The sequence below is a fragment of the Amphiura filiformis genome, chromosome 2, assembly GCF_039555335.1.
Source record: "Amphiura filiformis chromosome 2, Afil_fr2py, whole genome shotgun sequence".
Lineage (NCBI taxonomy): Eukaryota > Metazoa > Echinodermata > Ophiuroidea > Amphilepidida > Amphiuridae > Amphiura > Amphiura filiformis.
In genome coordinates, this window is record NC_092629.1 from 91,742,968 (window position 1) to 91,761,387 (window position 18,420).

An 18,420-nucleotide genomic window follows, 5' to 3' on the forward strand; every position below is an offset into this window, starting at 1 on the left:
GGTAGCCACCATCCCACAGGGGGTAGCCACCATCCCACAGGGGGGTAGCCACCATCCCACGGGGGGGGGTAGCCACCATCACACAGGGGGGGGTAGCCACCATCCCACAGGGGGGGAGGGGGTCAAGACTATCACAGGGGATGGGGGAGGAGGGGAGCTGCCCACTTTGCCCCCTGGCTAGGTCACTGATGGGACAGAAAACCTTGTTACTAATAAATTCAAATGAAATTGTCTACTGCAATTATTATAGAACATATACAGCATGTACAGTAAAGCTTAATAACAGTGATATTCTTTGATAATTTTAATTGGAATACTTAATTGATTCATTATTTCTTTGATTCATTTCTTTATAGCACAAAGTTGATTGACGATCACATGAACGCTGCATTGACTGGCTGTGTTGGACACCTCATTTACTCATCTTGATAATCATGGACGTAAAATAACTAAAATTTGCAAGTTATGTTTGGCAAATGTTGGGATGTGGCATGTTATGTATTGGGGATGTTAGTACTTTGGGAGGGCCATTTAGAGAGTTTAAATGTGGTGAGTTGTCACATTCACATAGCACTTCAAGATTATGTGACATGATCAAGGGGAATGAGTCGGATGTCGCTAATATTGTTTTTGAGATATTGGCAAAAATAGTGTTCAAATTATTTTGTTTTATATTGTTTTCAGCCATTGATAAATTGATCATAACTCGGTGGGTAGCCACCATCCCACAGGGGGGGTAGCCACCATCCGGGGGTAGCACAGGGGGTAGCCACCATCCCACAGGGGGGGTAGCCACCATCCCACAGGGGTAGCCACCATCCCACAGGGGGGGGTAGCCACCATCCCACAGGGGGTAGCCACCATCCCACGGGGGTAGCCACCATCACACAGGGGGTAGCCACCATCCCACAGGGGGAGGGGTCAAGACTATCACAGGGGATGGGGAGGAGGAGCTGCCCACTTTGCCCCTGGCTAGGTCACTGATGGGACAGAAAACCTTGTTACTAATAAATTCAAATGAAATTGTCTACTGCAATTATTATAGAACATATACAGCATGTACAGTAAAGCTTAATAACAGTGATATTCTTTGATAATTTTAATTGGAATACTTAATTGATTCATTATTTCTTTGATTCATTTCTTTATAGCACAAAGTTGATTGACGATCACATGAACGCTGCATTGACTGGCTGTGTTGGACACCTCATTTACTCATCTTGATAATCATGTACGTAAAATAACTAAAATTTGCAAGTTATGTTTGGCAAATGTTGGGATGTGGCATGTTATGTATTGGGGATGTTAGTACTTTGGGAGGGCCATTTAGAGAGTTTAAATGTGGTGAGTTGTCACATTCACATAGCACTTCAAGATTATGTGACATGATCAAGGGGAATGAGTCGGATGTCGCTAATATTGTTTTTGAGATATTGGCAAAAATAGTGTTCAAATTATTTTGTTTTATATTGTTTTCAGCCATTGATAAATTGATCATAACTCGGTGGGTAGCCACCATCCCACAGGGGGTAGCCACCATCCGGGGTAGCACAGGGGGTAGCCACCATCCCACGGGGGTAGCCACCATCCCACAGGGGGTAGCCACCATCCCACAGGGGGGTAGCCACCATCCCACGGGGGTAGCCACCATCACACAGGGGGGTAGCCACCATCCCACAGGGGGAGGGGTCAAGACTATCACAGGGGATGGGGGAGGAGGGGAGCTGCCCACTTTGCCCCCTGGCTAGGTCACTGATGGGACAGAAAACCTTGTTACTAATAAATTCAAATGAAATTGTCTACTGCAATTATTATAGAACATATACAGCATGTACAGTAAAGCTTAATAACAGTGATATTCTTTGATAATTTTAATTGGAATACTTAATTGATTCATTATTTCTTTGATTCATTTCTTTATAGCACAAAGTTGATTGACGATCACATGAACGCTGCATTGACTGGCTGTGTTGGACACCTCATTTACTCATCTTGATAATCATGTACGTAAAATAACTAAAATTTGCAAGTTATGTTTGGCAAATGTTGGGATGTGGCATGTTATGTATTGGGGATGTTAGTACTTTGGGAGGGCCATTTAGAGAGTTTAAATGTGGTGAGTTGTCACATTCACATAGCACTTCAAGATTATGTGACATGATCAAGGGGAATGAGTCGGATGTCGCTAATATTGTTTTTGAGATATTGGCAAAAATAGTGTTCAAATTATTTTGTTTTATATTGTTTTCAGCCATTGATAAATTGATCATAACTCGGTAACCAGATGTCTGATGGGGTTTGCATCAAAAAGTAGCATTTGTAAACTGCCAGAATATTTCGTAAAACACTTCTAATTGAAAATTGCCGACATATGACTCATTCCCCTTGATCATGTCACATATTGAAAGTGGGATGTGGCATGTTATATTGTAGTATTGGGAATATTTGTTTTGTCAAAAATGGGGATGATAAGTTGATGTATTGTGGATGTTTGTACTTTGAAGTGGGGGATGTTTGTACTTTGAAGCGGGGTAGGGCCATTTTGAGAGTTCAAATTGTTGTCACATTCAGAGTACTTGCACAGTTATGTTTGGCAAAACGTGGGATGTGGCGTGACAAGTTAATGTATTTGGTATGCTGGTATTTTGAAGTCAGGGAGGGTTATTTGGCCCGGGGGGGGGGGGGGGGCACTCCCATTGTGGCCGGTACCCCATCCGCGATAATCAACTTTTGAAAAGCACCCTAAACAAGGATTTAACCTTTGGATAAAACGATACCCTAAACAGGGATTTCATTCCTAACATCAAATTTCATACCCTAAATTTCATTTCCGCGTATTTAGAAATTGCAATTTTGCTACCCTTTTTTCCAATTTTTCCTGTTTTTGACACCCTAAACGCGACATGCGTATCGTGCCTACCCACCGAAAAAATGACCCTTTTACGCGTTTTTCATTATCGCGGATGGTGTACAAGCCACAATGGGAGTGACCCCCCCGGGTTATTTGGATGTTGTTGTACTATGGCTACTGCAATTAGCTTGAGAACAGTGATATTCTTTGAAGCAAATCAACTTACTGAGAAGCATATTTCTGAATCATTTTTTTATTCATTTCTCTTTGTAGCATAACATAGATCAGCGATCATACACGCTATTGGCGGGTTTTGTTGGTCATATCATTTACTCATCTTGTTTTTTATGTAAGTAATTAACGTATCTATTCAAACTTGCATGATATTCTGTTTGGCATAAGTTAAATGTGGTATTGGTGTTAATGTATCGAGATGTTTGTACTTTGAAGTAGGGAGGTCGATTTGAGGAGTACAATATTGTGAGTTGTCACAATCAGAGCATGTGCAGAGTTATATTTGTCAAAATTTGGGTTGTGTCATGTTATATTGAATGTATTGTGGATGCTTGTACATTGAAGTGGATGAGGGTTACCGTATGTCGTCGAATAAACGCTCCCGGGGGCGTTACATTTTCCCAAGGGGGGGGGGGGCGTTTATTAGAGGTCATTTTTAGCCCGACAATTCCCGTTAAAATCATTAGGTAAGCTTAAAAGTCACGGTAAAATGACGAACTATGAACTTTTGACACTGACTTTTGGTTCACTTCCGGTGTTCCGATGCAGATTTTCGCCAATTATTGACGCTATTATTGACCATGTGGGGAACTTGGTAAGCTTACTACACAAGATAGCATGGAAATATCGGAATTTTTGAAACATCTTGGTTGAAAAAAGTGGTGGGGGTGTTTATTTGAGGGGGGGGGCGACTATTTGACGAAATACGGTATTTGAAGAGTTCAAATAATGGTAATTTGTCACATACATGTACAGAGTTATGATTGGCAAACATTGGGATGCGGTATAAGTTGATGTATTGTGGATTTTGTACATTGAAGTGGGGGAGGGTTATTTGAAGAGTTCAAATAAGATGAGTTATGTTTGGCAATAATTGGGGTGTGGCATGTTACGTGGGTGTATTGGGGATGTTTGTACCTTGAATTGGAGGGTTATTTAGAGGTCATTGCACTATGGCTACTGCAATTATAGAGCCTACGATAAAGATTGAGAACTGTGATATTCTTTGATACAAATTGTTGCACTGATATGAGCATACATAGGGTTCTCTATCTTTCATTAATTAACTAAATCAAGACTATCTTTTATTAATTTCTCTTTGCAGCACAAAGATCGACAATCACATGAACGGTGCATTGGCAGGTTATATTGGTCATCTCATTGACTCACCAGGTTTAATCATGTAAGTAAAACTTAAATAGTATGTTTGATAAAATTAGATGTATTTGTTGGTGTGTATGGGGATGTTTGTACTTTGAAGTGGGGAAGGGCCATTTGGAGAGTTCAAATATTGTGAGTTGTCACATTCAGAGCACTTGCAGAGTTAAGTTTGTCAAATATTGGGATCTGGCATGAATGATACATGGCTGTATGGGGATTGGGGATGTTTGTACTTTGAAATGGGGAGGGTTATTTGGAGGTCATTGCACTATGGCTACTACAAAAATGATAGAGCCCACAATAAAGCTTGAAAACTGATCTTGTTTGATATGCGACAAATCATTTTACTGATGAGCATAAACTGCATAATACATTAAATTCAATTTTTTATACACTTCTTTATAGCACAAAGTGTATCTATGATCACATGAATGTTATTACCGGATTATATTGGTCATCGCATTGACTCATCTTGTTCTATCATGGAAGTAATTAACATTAAAACTTGCATGTTTGGCAAAAGTTGAGTTAAAGTGGAGTTAGTGTTGATGCATGGCGATGTTTGTAGTTTAAAGTGGGGAAGGGTCATTTGGAGAGTTCAAATATTGTGAGTTGTCACATTCAGAGAAATGGTAACACTTTTAAAGGGGGAAGGTACACCTGTTTCATCTAGTTGAAATGTTAGTGCAGTGAGGGACGTAGTGGTCATTGGTGTGTGTCTGGGGTGTATTGGGATGTGGGGTGTACCTGTTTCATCTAGTTGAAATGTTAGTGCAGTGAGGGATGTAGTGGTCATTGGTGTGTGTCTGGGGTGTATTGGGATGTGGGGTGCACCTGTAAATGGAGATATATATGGGGTGGAGTAGCAGGGCCAGGGGTTCTTGACCAGTGTAGGCTGGGTATGGGTGTGGTAAGGGTATAGGTGGAGTTGGGTGGGGTAAGGGATGAGGTGGGATAGGGATGGGTGACATTGCGGATGGGACAGGTAAGAGGGTTTGTGGTAAGAAATAATAACGTAGGGGTAACAGTTGGGTTGGGGTATTTGTAAGAGTAGGGTAGGTAGAGAGGGTTGAGGTAATCGGTGGAGGAGGGGTGGGGTAGAAGGGGTTGTGGGGTAAGGGTGGAGTTGCTAGTTGGGTATGGGGTTCAAGGGTAGGGATGAGGTTGGATAGGGGTAGAGTTGTGTGAGGCTGTAGGATGGGTAGGGGTAGGATATGAGTTATGGGTTGGGTAGAGATATGGTAGGGATGGGGTGGGATAAGCAGTTTGGGTGGGGTACACCTTTGTTTCCAATGGACATTTTATTGTGAAATGTCATTGTACAAGGAATACATAAAAAAAAATTCCACATAGCCCCCGAATGAAAAGTATTTAATTATCTTTGTAATCACCCAAAAAGCATTTTGTGTGCATTTTACATCCGAACTAGAGGCTATTAAATTTTTACGAGCCTTTTTATTTTACATGTAAAGCCTATGGGGGTGAGTCCCCGTGACGATTAGAAATGGACGCCAATATTGAAAAACCCTCATTTTGGGCCATTTTAGACACTAAAATGCCCATAAAAAAAGAATAGCCTCTAGTCCGGATGTAAAATTCACACACAATGCTACCTGAGTGAGTACAAACATAATTAAATAAATTTCATTCGGGGGCTATAGCAAAAACAAAACATGTCCTATACCTTCATGGTTATGAAACAAAGGTGGGTAGGAGGTAGATAGGGTAGTGGTGTGGATAGGTCTGGGGTTTTGTAGGCTGAGGTGGCATAAGGGATGGGGTAGGGAAGGTGGTACTTGTTATGGGTGGGGTACAATGAAGGTAGGAGCAGGGATAGGTGTAGGTGTAGGTGGGGTGGTAAAGGTAAGGGTAGGGTTGGGGTATGGAGAGTGGTGAGGCGGTATAATGTGTAAGTGGCAGGTTAATGGGTGGTGGGGTCAAGGTGGAATTGGGATAAGGTTTAAGGGATGGAGCATGGGGTGGTGGTATAATATGTTGATTTGGGGTAAGGGTTAAGGGATAGGGGCAGGGTACTGGCAGGAGTAGTGAAGGTGTAGAGAGGCAGCGTTGGACATAAGACATTTTTATGCGTAGCATTATCAGCTTGCACTACTTGATTTTTGTTACATTTGCACACTTCACTGAAAAGTCTATGGCATAAAATTGCTACACATTTCCAAATTGTGTAGCAATATGATCAAAATTGAGTAGCATTTTGCTCTGCGATATGGCCAACGCTGCAGAGGGGTAGGAGGTTAATCATGAAGGTAGAGTAAGGGGGTTAAGGGGTATGGGTGGCTAAGGGGTATGGGTGGTTAAAGGGTAGAGGTAGTTAAGGAATAGGGGTAGTTGGAGTGGGTTTTGCGGAATAGGTATGATGTCAGGTTGCGGAAGGAATGGGAGAAGGGGTAGGGTGTATGGTTGGCGGAAGAAAAGGGGTTGAGGGGGTTGGGAGGCACCTTTAACTTGTATCCATTTTAGGCCTATCTGATAAGATAGGAGGTATTCATGAATGTCTGGGGATTGATTGCGACAGCAGGCGATCACAAAAGCAGGTGACACTATTAAAAGGTTGTTTGGCTTATAATTGGCAAAAATGATTGGGTTTTTGTTACTGCCCACATAATTCGCATAAATTCACACATTACGCTATGGGCAACTAGCATCAGTACTGCGCCTAACTGTGTGCATGCCATTCTATATCAATACACAATGTTATGAGTCTTTTTTGTTTCGCCAACTATAAGCCAAACAAACTTTAGTGGTGTGAGAAATGCCTTGCTTTTTGATGAAATTTTTGCAATTGGGCATTTTCACTGCAATCTCAAATTTACTTGAAATATCAGTTATTATACCGATTGATTTGTAGTTGAATCATTTTCTTACGATCCGTGACCATTCATAGCATACCTTTGTTTCTCTGTGGATTTGACTAGATGGACATATTCTAAGAAAAAATAGCTCCTATGTCCCTCCCAAAATGGCGGGAAAATCTATTTATAGCTCATTTTTCAAAATGGCCGCCGGTGACATTTTGAAAAACATGAATATCTATATACCATGTTCTGGATAGACTATAATGACAAAATATATGCCGTTTTTCACTATCTTTGGCATGCCCAACCTTTTAAGATAAAATTCAAAGTGTTGAGAGGTCATCTTGACCCCTAAATCCAAGATGGCCGCCAGTTCCATATTGAAAAACATGAAAATCCATATATCATGAAGTGGATAGGCTATAATAACAAACAATGTGTGGTTTTCAACTATATTTGGTATGAAAAACTGTTTAAGATCATATTCAAAGAGTTTGGGGGTCACAGTGACCCCTAAATCCAAGATGGCCGCCAGCGCCATATTGACAAAAACATGAAAATCTATATACCATGAAGTGGATAGGCTATGCTGACAAACAATGTGTCGTTTCCACTATTTTTGGCATGCCAAATCTTTTTTTGTCATATTCAAAGTGTTTGGGGGTCATCTTAAGCCCTAAATCCAAGATGCCAGCCAGCGCCATATTGAAAAACATGAAAATCGATATATCGTGAAGTGGATTGACTATAATAACCAACAATGTGTCGTTTTCAACTATATTTGGCATGCAAAACCATTTAAGATCATATTCAAAGATTTTGGGGTCATCTTGACTCCTAAATTCAAGATGGCCGCCAGCACTATATTGACAAAAACATGAAGTAGATAGGCTATACTGACAAATATTCCACTATTTTTGGCATGCCAAACCTTTTCATGTCGTATTCAAAGTGTTGGGGGGGGGGGGCATCTTGACCCCTAAATCCAAGATGACTGTCTAAGCCATGTCGAAAAACATGAACATCGATAAGATGTGACACACATGAGGCCAATGCTTATTTTTACTCAATTACTTATACTATACATTTTGAAAGTGTTGCCTTTGTTCATTCAGGAAAGTTGCACGTTAAGAGCATGTGATGGAGAACAGAACAGACACTGAAGTGCTACAGAGTAACCAAGAGACTGATAAACTAGAATGCATGCTGAAAGAATCATTGCCCTGTAAAAGACAGTTTAGAAAAAGTAGAGAAATGGAAGAACATTAAGGACAAATGTTTATCATATGCATGCTACTTGTTGTATCACGATGATCAAAGAATTTTGAAAAGTCAGAGGATTTCACGAACGTATTCAGAACAATGTTAGTGAGCTTGTGAATGATACAAGAGCTGCCGATACATACATCGATGCCGCGCTGTTATCACTAAGAGTAACAGATGACCAGTTGGTCAAGAACTTGTCGCAACACGACTCAGAGAACAGGTCATCAAAAGAACCACTATTCCTTGGCCCCATTACATACATGAGTGAACAAGATGAAAACTTTAGTGAGCTCCTACTAAATCTCATTACCTGATTGAAAAAAACCTAACACAGGTTCAGCTGGTGACAACCCAAAGGTTTGATCAATTTCGTCAATCTTAGAGAGCAATCGTTATTTACGACAGGGGTTGGCATTTTGAAGGGGAACCCGATTTTTTTTTATCTTGAAGGGGGGTCGAAATTTTTTTTTTTACCAGAAGGGGGATTGTTAAGTTTTAAATGGAGAAATTCGTGAAAACAAGGGTGGAATTTGAAAATTTGCTTTCCCTCCTCGCGTCTACTCAAAATTGTCAAATTCCCCCTTTTAAACTTAACAATCCCCCTCCTGGTTCAACAAACAATTTTGCGTTTCCCCCTCAAGATAAAAAAACAAACAAAATCGGGTTCCCCCACAAAATGCCCATCCCCCCTGTCGTAAATAACGATCTCTCCCTAAGATTGACGCAATCGATCGGACCTTTGGGTTGTCATCAGTTAGACCTGTGTTAGGTTTTTTCAACCAGGTAATGAACTTTAGTAGGAGCTCACTCAAGTTTTCAGCTTGCTCCACCTCATGTATAACGGGGGCCAAGGAACAGTGGTTAATTGTTTTGATGACCTGTTCTCCGAGTCGTGTTGCGACATTCTTGACAAACTGGTCATCCGTTACTCCCAGTGATAACAGCGCGGCCTCGATGTATGTATCGGAAGTGCTTGTATCATACACAAGCTCACTAACTTTCTTCTGAATACGCACGTGAAATCCTATGTCTTTTCCAAATTCTTTTATCAGAATTTCCTTGAAGTAGCTGGACCTTACTTGGGAAAAGTGCCCGTAGTTTGAAGTAATGCGAATGTAATCTTGGAGCAGTCCTTCAAGGGTGCGTATTTCACGATCTTTAAATATGACTTGTTGGATATGTTGAAAGAAAGCTTGAGCCTCCCGAAGGTTAACATGCTGTAGATGCTCTGCATTTTCACTGAGATTATCCTTCGCTTCATTGCTGACATATTGACAACACCAATGACGGTGGTATCTGATTTCCAAGCCAAAGGCTGTTTGCCTGTCTGGGATTGACGTTATAAACGTATCTAACCGCTCTCTTGTATCCTCATCTGCAATCTAGATAGTGTCTGCCTTGAATCTTCTCCATGCATCTTGTGTCAAAAGTAACAGCAGTGTTTTTGTCCTGGTTACCAGACATTTCTGGACGCACAATGCCTTATCATGCAGAACACCTATACTTGAACGAAGTTTCTTGGGAGAAGGTCCTGAGAAAGATGATTGCTGACGGGACATCTCAGCCTTTTTTTTGATTTCTCAGATTTTGTGCTTTGCGTTTTGTGGCTTGGCAGTGGCGTGTGTGTTAGACATCGTGATACAACAAGTAGCATGCATATGCTAACCCTTAGGTCCTTTATCCCATTCAACTGTTGTATTGATATGTTGAAATTTATCAAGGCCCTTCCATTGTAAAAATTTGTCCTTAATGTTTTTCCATTTCTTTACTTTTTCTAAACTGTCTTTTACAGGGCAATGATCTTTCAGCATGCATTATAGTTTATCAGTCTCTTGGTTACTCTGTAGCTCTTCAGTGTCTGTTCTGTTCTCCATCATATAACATCATATCTCCTTCATTGCTCTTAACGTGCAACTTTCCTGAAAGAACAAAGTTAACACTTTCAAAATCTATAGTATAAGTTATTGAGTAAAAATAAGTATTGGCCATCTTTTAAAAATATCGTTCATGTTTTTCGACATGGCTCAGACAGTCATCTTGGATTTAGGGGTCAAGATGCCCCCCCCCAACACTTTGAATACGACATGAAAAGGTTTGGCATGCCAAAAATAGTGGAATATTTGTCAGTATAGCCTATCCACTTCATGTTTTTGTCAATATAGTGCTGGCGACCATCTTGGATTTAGAGGTCAAGGTGACCCCAAACTCTTTGAATATGATCTTAAATGGTTTTGCATGCCAAAAATAGTTGAAAACGACACATTGTTGGTTATTATAGTCAATCCACTTCATGATTATATCGATTTTCATGTTTTTCAATATGGCGCTGGCGACCATCTTGGATTTAGGGTTCAAGATGACCCCCAAACACTTTGAATATGACAAAAAAAGATTTGGCATGTCAAAAATAGTGGAAAACGACACATTGTTTGTCAGTATAGCCTATCCACTTCATGGTATATAGATTTTCATGTTTTTGTCAATATGGCGCTGGCGGCCATCTTGGATTTAGTGGTCAATGTGACCCAAACTCTTTGAATATGATCTTAAACGGTTTTTCATGCCAAATATAGTTGAAAAACGACACATTGTTTGTTATTATAACCTATCCACTTCATGATATATGGATTTTCATGTTTTTTAATATGAAACTGGCGGCCATCTTGGATTTAGGGGTCAAGATGACCTCTCAACACTTTGAATTTTATCTTAAAAGGTTGCGCATGCCAAAGATAGTGGAAAAGGGCATATTATTTGTCATTATAGCCTATCCAGAACATGGTATATAGATATTCATGTTTTTCAAAATGTCACCGGCGGCCATTTTGAAAAATGAGCTATAAATAGATTTTCCCGCCATTTTTGGGAGGGACATAGGAGCTATTTTTTCTTAGAATATGTCCATCTAGTCAAATCCACAGAGAAACAAAGGTATGCTATGAATGGTCACGGATCGTAAGAAAATGATTCAACTATTGTGTTTGTATTTGTGTGTTTTGTATTTTTATACAGTGCAGCCCACCAAGAGACCTGATATCTTTGTATACCACCTAACGGACTACCGCTTCACAACAAGCAAGAAAACTGATTTTTAGATCAGGAAATTGCCCGTCTCTCTTTTTTAAACACCAACGCTTGTGATTTATATTCGATACAATTTCGCCTAAATCTCTAACTATTGTTAGATCATTTGCGGATCTGCACCTGGCATAGTCTGCACTCATCCACCGCTAAGGCATGTAACCCCACCGATGTTATAGGTACAAGCATGAAGAATTTAACGTTTTAAAACTATACTATCCACGATACAACAAAATAACATAAAGTGCGCCCACATTTGACTTAATATAGTATATTTTGCCTAAAGCATTGATGAGCACTGACTCACAAATATTCTAATAGCGCCAATCTGTATCACAATAATCTAATTTCCAGTTTATTGAACATTGTGTTGATTTTGAACGATTAAGTCGCGGCAGTCAGCAGTTCTTTCATCACAGACAGCTGATTTTTTTTGCATGATATGAGCACGTACTGATGTTCAGCGGAGCAGATAGTTAAATGTTACATTGCAGAGTCCAGTTCCTTCTTGAGAGAACTAATTGTCATTATATATGGTGAACTGACCTTGTTGTAAATGTGTCCATTTTGTATTAAGTTCAAAAATTAATTTCTTTTGCTATTGTATTGTACAGTGCAACTTGGTGCTTGCTTGTTGTGCTTAATGAAATCATTTTATTATTATATCAAATCATTATATCTATCTTGATAGAACGCATACCTTTCATTAGCCATAGGCCATATCTTGTACATTGTAATTATCACACTATTCTAATCTAAAGCGCAATGGCAGTAAGAACTGTGATAGCTTTGGTTACCATGGCTACCATATACCTTTGTAACCTTCCCCCAGTTACCATGGTTACTGCATATACCCATATGACCCCTGTCTGGAATGTATCTCTTTCAGAAGCGTGTCAGATCAGTGCGGTTATAAATGAAACTGAGCAGATAGTCATGTCAGGGAGTCGCACCCATGAGTGCACTGTGAATATAGCTCACAGCGTAGGTATTTCTATAATGATTCTTTCAGGTGAGCTTATTGGTGCAGACTATTTGTATGTAGAGAGAATAGGGAAGTTGAATCTGTGCCCAAATAGGTATGTGGTGTTAAATGCAGCTCGTATGACCTGTCCTGTTTCGTTTAAACATGGTAATCTGAGGCTTCACTTTCGCGGGAGTGTAACGGTGCAGCTTATAATGAACAAAACGGTAGATTTCCTTTGTCCTGAAAGCGGAAAAAAGGAAACCCATTCAGAAATCATTCAATGCAGCCATGTGGCCGGATATAGTAAACTTGTGATCTGTAAAGACACTGTTTGTGATTTTCAGTGTCCACCATCTTGTAACACCACGTTCAGTGACAGAGAAATAGCGTATAACTGTTCTGCTCAAAATAAAAACCTTCATGGTCAAAAATCTTTCCTTATTTTCCCAAGTGGACTTGAACATCTAGTAAAACTAAACCTAGACAGTAATCAATTGACTATGCTACAGGTAGGTGTATTTCATGATCTTACAAGATTACAGATACTATGGTTAAGTGATAACAAGTTAGACAATTTGGAGGTAGGTGTGTTTAGTGATCTCACCAGACTGCAGGAACTATGGCTATATAAGAACCAGTTGGCCATGCTGCAGGTGGGTATATTCAGTGATCTCATTAACCTACAGATACTAGTGCTATATGATAACAAGTTGGTCAATTTGGAGGTAGGTGTGTTCAGTAATCTCACCAGACTGCAGGAACTATGGCTAAATGGAAATCATTTGGCCATGCTGCAGGTGGGTGTGTTCAGTGATCTCACTAACCTACAGATACTAGTGCTATTTGATAACAAGTTAGTCAATTTGGAGGTAGGTGTGTTCAGTAATCTCACCAGACTGCAGGAACTATGGCTATATAGAAACCAGTTGGCCATGCTGCAGGTGGGTATATTCAGTGATCTCATTAACCTACAGATACTATCGCTACATACTAACAAGTTAGACAATTTGGAGGTAGGTGTGTTCAGTGATCTCACCAGACTGCAGCAACTATGGCTATATGGGAATCAGTTGGCCATGCTGCAGGTGGGTGTGTTCAGTGATCTCACTAACCTACAGATACTAGTGCTATATGATAACAAGTTGGTCAATTTGGAGGTAGGTGTGTTCAGTAATCTCACCAGACTGCAGGAACTATGGCTAAATGGGAACCAGTTGGCCATGCTGCAGGTGGGTGTGTTCAGTGATCTCACTAACCTTGATAACAAGTTGGTCAATTTGGAGGTAGGTGTGTTCAGTAATCTCACCAGACTGCAGGAACTATGGCTAGATGGGAATCAGTTGGCCATGCTGCAGGTGGGTGTGTTCAGTGATCTCACTAACCTACAGATACTAGTGCTATATGATAACAAGTTGGTCAATTTGGAGGTAGGTGTGTTCAGTAATCTCACCAGACTGCAGGAACTATGGCTAAATGGGAACCAGTTGGCCATGCTGCAGGTGGGTGTGTTCAGTGATCTCATTAACCTACAGAGACTATCACTACATACTAACAAGTTGGTCAATTTGGAGGTAGGTGTGTTCAGTGATCTCACCAGACTGCATGAACTATGGCTACATGGGAATCAGTTGGCCATGCTGCAGGTGGGTATATTCAGTGATCTCATTAAACTACAGATACTAGGGCTATATGATAACAAGTTGGTCAATTTGGGGGTAGGTGTGTTCAGTAATCTATTTAACCTACAGAAACTATGGCTATATGATAACAAGTTGGTCAATTTAGAGGCAGGTGTGTTCAGTGATCTAATCAACATGCTATACCTACATATATACCTAATCCAGTTGAATATACTACAGGTGGGTGTGTTCAGTGGTCTTACACGCTTGCAGAATCTATGGTTATATAGTAACCAGTTGGCCGTGCTGCAGGTGGGTGTCTTTAGTGATCTTATAAGGTTACAGATACTAATGCTAAATGATAACAAGTTAGTCAAATTGGAGGCAGGTGTGTTTAATGATCTAGTCAGATTAGAGATTCTTGATTTAAGTGAAAATCAACTAGTAACACTTCAGGATGGAGCATTGTATGGATTAAACGCCCTTTTAAATCTGTCTATTGCTACAAATCAACTGACGGCTCTTCAATCAGCGATATTCCGTGATCTTCATGCATTAGAATACTTTTATGTCCAAAACAACAACCTAACCACATTACAGGTTGATCTAATTCAAACTAATTTTCATCTTATTGCTGTAGATTTCTCAAACAACCAGTTACAAACAATTCCCAAACTTGGACACTTGAATAAGTTGAAAATACTTAGACTTATGAATAATACACTATCTAAAGTGAATAAAAACATATTCAAAGGTGTCCCAAATGCCACCAATGTATTTGTTGATCAGCCTGAGATATGTGAATGCTACATGCCACATGTAGCAAATTGCACTCCATTGACGGGCAGATCAGAATACCTCACATGTGATAGGCTGCTTGCAAACAGGACATTAATGATATTTGTGTGGGTGTTTGGATTTGCCGCCATATTTGGCAATATTGGTGTCATTTTATGGAGATTTCTACATTACAAAGACCTTAACAAGGTTCAGTGTGTGTTACTAGGAAATCTTGCTCTCTCTGATTTACTTATGGGTATTTATCTGTTAATAATAGCATCTGCGGATGTGTATTTTGCAGAGTATTTTCCAATGAATGCCAATGCGTGGAGAACTGGTACAATGTGTAGGATTGCTGGTACTCTCTCCATTACCTCAAGTGAAGCCTCAGTATTATTTGTGACTCTCATCAGCATAGACAGGCTCATAGGCATTAAGTACCCTATGTCTACTCGCAAATTACGCACAAAATCAACCTGGATAATTGCTTCCCTGATGTGGCTTGTGTCTGTCCTAATGGGTATAGTTCCCTCGATTCTTGCAGGAGATCATCCCAATTTTTATGACAATTCGCATGTATGTATTGGACTCCCTCTAGCTCAAAGTGCCATATATAAAACAAATTACCGACACTTACAGGACAGTGGCATCCAAGTGTATTGGATTGAAGGTAAAAATATCACAATTACTGAATCGGAACAATTAGGCCAGGCTCCAGGTATGTTCTTTTCAACAGCAATATTGATTGGATTTAACTTGATCTGTTTTCTTGTTATAGCTATTTGTTACATAGCCATTTTTGTTGTCAACGTTGCCCGTCGTCCAAGGAAGCTGGACGTCAACGGAAAGGAAAGAACAAATTCAGATGACCTTGAAAGTTGGAGCAATAGTAGGGACTGATTTCTGCTGCTGGTTTCCAATAATCGTGACTGGGATCTTGGTGCAAAGTGGATTAGTGAAGAATATCCATCCCAATGTATTTGCCTGGATGGTGACGTTTGTGTTACCCATTAATTCTGCCATTAATCCCTTTTTGTACACTCTGACAGGTGCCATAGTAGACTTTGTCAAGAGATTTTGTGCTAAGAAAAATGATGATGGAAATGAAATAGAAATGAGAAGATTTGGAAGACAGCCCCATCCTTAACCTTAATATATTGTTGTAACAAAAAATATGCCTTATATGAGCTAGTGACCTGTTTGTATTAGTTTTCAATGCGCTTGGAGATCCATGCAGCAGTGCTGCTAGCATTACCAAAACTTGCAAGTAAAAGCAAATAATAGATATGTTTTTATTATCAGAAGTAGAGAACATGCTACAGATTGCATCAAAATCATAAGGTCTTTGCTTCAATAATATTTAAATATATTATGTCTCACTTAATATACAGTACTTATCATCAATCTGTGCAGAAACGCATCCATGCCCTATTATTATTATCTAGCATGCAAGGTGCATTGGCAATGTCATGTGGAGATTTCAAACTGCATGTATACTTATTATGAAATAGTGTTGAGTTAAAAGTTTGAAAGAGAGAGAGAGAGAGAGAGAAAGAGAGCATACAAGCTGTATCAAAATGATTGGTACCGATCAGTTATCAAAATTCAACATAAGATCCAAATAATTTGTAGATTAATTGTAAAACAAGTCATAAACTATACATTGTGGACATTTCAAGTGTATTCGACGTTGTATTTGGAAGAGGCAGGCTTTTCAGTAAACATCAAAATTGATGGGTACCAATCATTTTGATACACCCTGTATATATTAAGGGCCAACAGCTCCAGTGCAAACTGGCAAAGTCCAGTCTCATCTATGCGACAGACAGACAGACAGACAAATGGGAGAGGGATAGGAAAGAGTAACGAGAGGCATATAGAGAGGGAAGAGAGAGTGTTATAAGGCAAAAGAAAATATTTGGTTGCCCTCAGAGACCAACAAAAAAATTAGAAATCTTGGGTTGTTTTTTTTCCCTTCAATCACTTGTTTAGAAGTAACCTTAAATTTGGACAAAATCAAGGATATTTTATATTTGTTATTCACTCATTTAAGGAAAATGGAGGAAGAGCCCATGGAAAAAAAAGATTGACCTACCGACCCTCCAAATTTTTGTCTTGGAAGGGCAACCAAACAAATTTGTTTTTTGGCCTAATCATGGAAATTATGAGGTTGAAAGTTCAGAAAGCGAGAACTTTATTAGTTAATCTGTACTGTTTAAGAAAGAAAGTTATTATTTTATTAATAAGAATTAAGCTTATGAAATGCGGACTGCATGATTTATTCATAAATGAGTAATTCACATACAACTTGTACTAATTTTGAAGTTTCACTATTTACACAGCGATTGAAATGGTTATTTCTAATTAAAATACTTACCAAATCACATTTTATGTATCATCCAGCCTCATTTGTTTTGAATAATGGGCTATTCCAGTTGAAATCCATACACCCCTGTGGAAGGCATGACCTTAATCCTACGCACACACAGAGGTGTAAATTTCAAATGGGGTTACCTAGTATGGGCGACTCCATTTGAAATCTACACCCCCTGTGTTAGGTCTTCCAAAGGGGTGTATGGATTTCAACTGTAATAGCAGTATGCTGAATGGGCGATTCCACAACTTTTATTCCTGTTGAAATCTATACACCCCAATGGAATACATAACCTTAATCTTCTACACAGGGAGTGTGAATTTCAAATGGGATTACCTGAATGGATGACTCTATTTGAAATATACTACCCTCTGTTTCATGTCTTCCATTGGGGTGTATGGAGTTCAACTGTAATAGCACAATGCTTAATGGGCTATTCCAGTTGAAATCCATACACCCCTATGGAAGACATGACCTTAATCTTCCACACAGTATGGGTGACTCAATTTGAAATCTACAACCCCTGTGTTATGTCTTCCGAAAGGGTGTATGGATTTCAACAGTAACAGCAGTATGCTTATATGGACTATTCCAGTTGAAATCCATACACCCCCGTGGAAGACATAACCTTAATCTTTCTTCCACACCGAGGGTATGGGTGACTCCATTTGCAACCTACACCCCCTGTGTTACGTCTGCCAAAGGGGTGTATGGATTTCAACTGTAATAGCACAATGCTTAATGGGCTATTCCAGTTGAAATCCATACACCCCCGTGGAAGACATAACCTTAATCTTCCACACAGAGAGTATGGGTGACTCCATTTGAAATCTACACTCCCTGTGTTACGTCTGCCAAAGGGTGTATGGATTTCAACTGTAATAGCAGTATGCTGAATGGGCTATTCCTGTTGAAATCTATACACCCCCGTGGAAGACATAACCATAAATCTTCCACACAGGGAATACAGGGAAATATCTAACCCTCGGGATATTCCTCGGTTCCAAAGGCAAAATGTTTAGATTTTTCACAATGCCCTGCAAATAACCGATGCGCAGTTATTACCTCTAATTAGCCTACACGGGTAAACAAACAAATAATGGAAGAGCAAAGGACACTTTTAATTTCCCTCTGAATGTGTACTCAAGGTAAAGAAATAATCAAAACAAGAGGGGGGGGTTCTTGAAACTAATCTTCCACACATAAATTTTAAGTGGGGTTACCTGAATGTGTGTGTGACTCCATTTGAAATCTACACTCCCTGTGTAGGA

The 18,420-nt window shown here is 39.7% G+C and overlaps 1 protein-coding gene and 1 long non-coding RNA gene across 2 annotated transcripts in view; one reads left to right on the forward strand and one right to left on the reverse strand.

The window, feature by feature from the left end:
* Positions 1–18,420, reverse strand: part of LOC140146826 (HAUS augmin-like complex subunit 4) — a 77,452-nt gene that overhangs the window by 22,931 nt on the left and 36,101 nt on the right. The window lies entirely within an intron of this gene.
* LOC140137622 (uncharacterized) lies at positions 1,922–11,952 on the forward strand. Its single transcript, XR_011856874.1, has 4 exons — positions 1,922–2,003; positions 3,125–3,200; positions 4,191–4,268; positions 11,341–11,952. It is a non-coding gene; the product is annotated as an uncharacterized lncRNA (long non-coding RNA).